The sequence below is a fragment of the Berghia stephanieae genome, chromosome 7 (genome assembly GCF_034508935.2).
Source record: "Berghia stephanieae isolate SIO BIC M18660-M18661 chromosome 7, UCSD_Bste_1.3, whole genome shotgun sequence".
NCBI lineage: Eukaryota > Metazoa > Mollusca > Gastropoda > Nudibranchia > Aeolidiidae > Berghia > Berghia stephanieae.
In genome coordinates this window covers 28,055,530-28,061,862 of record NC_088366.1, presented here as the reverse complement: position 1 = coordinate 28,061,862, position 6,333 = coordinate 28,055,530, and the positions used below count along the sequence as shown (strand labels likewise).

At 31.0% G+C, this 6,333-nt stretch overlaps 1 non-coding gene across 1 annotated transcript; it reads right to left on the bottom strand.

Annotated features, from left to right (window-relative positions):
• Positions 1-5,187: 5,187 nt before the first annotated feature.
• Trnar-ccu (transfer RNA arginine (anticodon CCU)) lies at positions 5,188-5,288 on the bottom strand. Its single transcript has 2 exons — positions 5,252-5,288; positions 5,188-5,223 (listed from the first exon to the last, which is right to left on the bottom strand). It is a non-coding gene; the product is annotated as a tRNA-Arg (tRNA).
• Between the last annotated feature and the right edge of the window lie 1,045 nt (positions 5,289-6,333).

The following is a 6,333-nucleotide window of genomic DNA, read 5'->3' as shown; positions in this document are numbered from 1 at the left end:
ATTATAATTATCATTGTTATAATAATAATAATATAATAATAATAATAATAATAATAATAATAATAATAATAATAATGATAATAATAATAATAATAATAATAATAATAATAACAATGATAATCGTAATAATAATAATAATAATAATAATAATAATAAATAATAATAATAATAATAATAATATGTAAATTATGGAATTTTTTATTGTCATAATACTCGCTTTATTTGCACTATTAACATATTGTACAAATTGTAGAAGTCCAGCTTACTGTCCCTTATTCTCGAAATCCATTGTTTGAACGTTCTTGTACAAAACCATTATTGCACATTTATGTCCAAATCCACGAATGCACATTACTGTGCAACATTGTAAAATCTAACCATATCTCACTTTATACGATTCTAGTCAATCCTTTTCGTCACTTTCATTTCTTTTAAACATCTATTTAAACTCGTCTATTACTATTAAGTCTAATTTTAGTATTCAATAATGTGTTACTATATCTAAGAGAGAGAGAGAGAGAGAGAGAGAGAGAGAGAGAGAGAGAGAGAGAGAGAGAGAGAGAGAGAGAGAGAGAGAGAGACTATTATTTTACCAGAGATAAATATATAATAATTAATACTGTGATTACGAAATGATGATGGATAACCTCCAATATTGTCATAACAATACTCATGGTACATAAGTGTATTACATTACTTATTCATGTATGTGGTTTTTTTGTTTGTTGATATTATGTACGAATCTTTGTTATTTTTGAATCCATATCATCTATAACAAAAAAAAAAAAAAAAATCATCTAAATCCAAATCGGCTATTACAGCCTGAATTCGATACTTCTTTGATACTTCTATCATTTCTATTGATATCAATACGAATCCATTATATCAAGCCCTCATGTAAAACAATTTGTTGTTATAATCAGAATCTCTTTGCAGGGGGCAGTGTGGCTCGATCTTTGCTGGGTACCCGAATACTACCGAATTCGATCGATCACCCGCCGATGTGCTGTGTGGACTTGAGCAAGTCACTTCACCCCGCCTAGCTCAATTTGAGGCGCTGCAATGCGGCTGGCGCCTGGGTTATTCCAGTCTTACAAATTTCCGACTTAATCGTGATATCGTCAGGGTGGGGTGGGGGTGGGGGGGGGGGGTCCTTGATGATATGTACACAAATGTACAAAAACAAAAACAAACAAAAATATATAAACAAATATTTATTGTGTTTTCGTCACAAGCTATTCATCAATTATTCTTAAAAAATTGCTGATCTTGTGACATTCAGGTAGCCTACGCAATACTGCTTACGTTTTGAGTTGCGCAAAATATCACATTAACAAACACATTCTTTTTGATATTCTAAAATAATGTTCTAATCGCTTTATTTGATTTTGATATTTTGTCACATAGAAAGAAAATACTCAGGAATGATTGGGGTTCTTACCTATTGCAAAACTCCAAGGCGGTTGATGACTTAAAGACGTTTTACGTTGCTCTCGTGTTCTCTCAAGCGAGCAGATTCCATTAGGAGCCAAGCTGATATTTTGCTATTTTTCATGTCTTACCGTTTAAACCAGATTTTCAAAATACTCACTCTATCTTTGTGGTTTTGCAGCGTGGCACTCAGCTTCTGACCGTTTATGTCTCTGGTCTTTTTGTCCAGCTGTGGGCGCGCAAAGTTGAATCCTTCTTGGAAAAGGCTCTTTGTAATATGTATTATATTATAATACGTTATGATATGATGTGATTTGATATGTTATATGATATGATATGATATGATATGATATGATATGATATGATATGATATGATATGATATAAATATATGATATTGATATGAATGATATGATATGATATGAATGATATGATATGATATGATATGATATGATATGATATGATATGATATGAATAGATATGAATGATAGATATGATATGATATGATATGACATGATATGAAATGATATGATATGAATATGATATGATATGATTAATGATATGATATGATATGATATGATATGATATGATATGATATGATATGATATGATATGATATGATATGATATGAATGATATGATATGATATGATATGATATGATATAGATATATGATATGATATGATATGATATGATATGACATGATATGATATGATATGATATGATATGATATGACATGACATGATATGATATGATATGATATGATATGATATGATATGATATGATATGATATGATATGATATGATATGACATGATATGATATAAAATGATAATTTTGTGTTTAAATGGAATGATTCTATCTATTAAAAAAATCAATTTTCAAATTCGATTTAAACAAGGATGATGTAAATATTTCAATATTAAATTTGAAAAATAATCAAAACTTTATCCTCATTTGCTGAATGGAATACAATACAATATAACATTGTTGATACATTGAGTTGTTTTATTTATTGGATAGATGAGATAGTACCGTCATTATAGCTGATCACATTACAATTCATAGTTATTGATGTTTTAAATAATGATTATGGTAATGGTAGTGAGGAGATAAGAATGACATGACGATAGTAATAAATAAAATGATGATGATAATGATGTTGATGGTGATGATTAGGATAGGATGATGATGATGATGATGATGATGATGATGAGGAGGAGGAGGAGGAGGAGGAGTAGGATGAGGAGGAGGAGGAGGAGGAAGAGGAGGAGAAGGAGGAAACGATATAACAAGAAAGCACAATAATGATTTTAAAAAGTTACAATAAAGTTGATTACCATCATCATCATCATCATCATCATCATCATCATCATCATCATCGTCATCAAAATCACAATTTGCCATTATTTAAAATATAACCATCACAACCACATTTACTTTCATATCAAATAATTTGTTGTAACGTAATGATTCTTTTAACTCCCTAGAAATGTTTTGATAAATTAGTTGTTTTATTCTTGTTTTCTTTTCAATAAAAAGATTTCAAATATAAACATGCTTTGTTTACAGTCTTTATTTCTCTTTCGTTTATATATATATATATATATATATATATATATATATATATATATATATATATATATATATATATATATAACCTCAACATTAGTATTTAAGTAAAAGAAAGAAAGAAAAAAAAAGAAAAGAAAGAAAGAGAGAATAATAGTCAGAACAAATTAAAATAAACAAAAACAACAACAATGTTGATAATAATAATGACAATTGTGATTATTATAAAACTAATGATGGTGATGATGATGATGATGATGATGATGATGATGATGATGATGATGATGATGATGATGATGATGAGGATGATGATGATAATGACATGAATAATAATAAATAATAATAATAATAATAATAATAATAATAATAATAATAATAATAATAATAATAATAATAATAATAATAATAGGAAGAATACTAATAATAAGAACCATAGCTTGTCGCTCCAACACTGAACCCCTCCACAGCATCTGGGGAGCAGAATCTCAGGTCATGATCAGTGCAGCTGGGCCCCTCTTGGGATTCTCAAAGGACGTGCTCCATCGCCTGCTCTGGGCATCCACATGTACAGAAGCTGGTCTCAGCCAGCCCCCTCTTTTTCATGTTTCCAGCTGATGTTCTCCCAAGTTTTGCCCGTGCTCTGTTCAATGTCACCCATTTATTCCTGGGGAGCTCAGGTCCGTAGGGCAGTACTTCTCTCGGATCTTCAACGGCTCTATTTGCGTGATTGAAAGTCTGTATACAGCTGCATGGTCAGGATTGATGCTTTCCGCCGTCATGAAGCTCTTTCTCGACTTCACTCTACTTGTCGTTGGGTTGTGGTCATGGAGGGGGTCCCTTGAGTCCATTTCCTTTTTATATTTCTGGGCTTTGGAAGCAGTGCTCTTCGAATGTGTGGAGGTGCAATGCCAGCCAGCCGATAGAGGACTGGAACTGCAGTCGGTTTCAAGTTACCAGTAATGATCCGGCAGGTGTTATGTAGCTAAGGGTCAATCTTTTTGGCATTGCAGGATCTTGCCTAGACTGGTGAGGCGAATTCGGCTGATAAATAACAAGGGGCTAGTGCGGTTTCCGGACTGTTTTTGGATCTGCTTTCCATGTCGTGTTTTCCAGTTTTCTTCGGAGTTTTTCTTCTTCTTGTGTCCACCTTTGCTTTTATTTTCTTTGTGTGCTGAGAGAAGGACATTGTGCGGTCTAAGGTGACATCGCGGTACATGGGGAATGTGTTATTCTACAATACGTTCCTATTCCAGGAGATGTTCAGTTTCCTGTTGGCTTGGCCCTTTTTTAAAGATGGAAGGCACATACTTGAGTTTTTCCTGTTGGCATTTTGTGAGTCCACGTCGCGTCCCTGGAATCCCTGGCTGGAGACAGATTGCTACAACACACACAACACCAACAACACACTCTTCCATGATCAGGGTGGTAAAACGATAGCCCATCGGCCCTCAGCATGGACGATTTTAGGATTATTAGCTTCAACGCAGAAGGACTCTCATCAACAAAGATAGAATTACTGTACAACCTCAAAACAAACATACTTTGTCTACAAGAGACGCACAAGACCTTGGCACCAAACATCTCTGACATGCACCTAGTTATACGATATGGCAACGATATTCACTGTAGCGCTATCTACGTCAAAGACAAATCAATAGTGACATAATACAGCCAGGACATGACAGTAAGTGAGGTGGAAATTCTCAGAATTAAAAGCACACCACTTCAATGTGATATCTGTCTACAAGCCTCCACCAATGCCATTCAAATGGTCAGTTACACCCACCACTAGTGAGAAACCAAGGATTGTGATAGGTGACTTTAACAACCACATCACAAAATGGTGATACAATGATAACAACCAAGATGGAGATATTGTTGAGGAATGGGCAGGCCAATATAACAATAATACCGTAATAACAATTTAAAAAAAAATAAAAATAATAATATTAATAATAATAATAATAATAATAATAATAATAATAATAATATAATAATAATAATAATAATAATAATAATAATAACAAAAAAAAATACAACATAAAAAGAAAGAAACAAATTATAAGTTCAAAAACAAATAACCCCCCCCCCCCCCCCCCCCCAAAAAAAAAACAACAAAAAACAAAAAAACAAAAAACAAAAAAAAACAAACAAACGAAAACAAAAACAAAATAAAAAAATAATAAAAAAAAGCCTCCGACGGGACTCGAACCCACAATCCCCGGCTTGCACACATTTTAGCCGATCCGACTATCTAGGAGGCCGATGCCTTATCCATTAGGCCACGGAGGCTGGTGAGACTAATACCTCGATAATTTGTGTCATTCTATAGCACACGACATAATAATATATTACTTTGAATAATATAACATCATCTTTGAAGGTTTTGTCGAACTCATAATGAAAAAGTTCTTATCCAAGAAAACCACCACACACTGAGCGCTTAACTTTTAAAAATATATCTCTGGATGATCACAAGACGACACGTGCGGCGGACAAAGACCTCATGGCCATGGGGTGGACTTTGAATTTCATTTCCGACTCTGACAGGAGGATCAACTGATATGTGTGTACTTTCTTACTCAACCTTTGGACAAAATAATCACTCATACAGCAGGTATTCTTGTGAGTTCAAGAAATATGTATGTAGCTAGAAAATACAAGGTACTCGGTGATAAATTTTTTCTTGTATTATTATTATTATTATTATTATTATTATTATTATTATTATTATTATTATTATATAATAATAATAATAATAATAATAATAATAATAATAATAATAATAATAATAATAATAATAATAATTATTATTATTGTTATTATTATTATTATTATTATTATTATTATATTATTATTATTATTATTATTATTATTATTATTATTGTTATCATTATAATAATAATAATAATAATAATAATAATAATAATAATAATAATAATAATAATAATAATAATTATTATATTAATTATTATTATTATTATTATTATTTTATTATTATTATATTATTATTATTATTATTATTATTATATATTATTATTATTATTATTATTATTATTATTATTATCATTATTATTATTAAACATCTGCTTTTTAATGATGACTCATGCACGTAAGAGCGTGGCCATTCTAATAAAGGAGAGAGACAATTTATTCATTGCCAAAACTTTGGTACAATTATCTTGACTTCAAGACGACTCGGTGACTCTCAATCTCCTTGTAATAGAGTAGAATAGTTATTGTTTTCTCCAAGGCCGTTCATATTTACCACAAAATAGCACTTTATTTTTTATTCAGAACGACGCTAAACAAAAAAAAAAAAAAAAAAAAAAAAAAA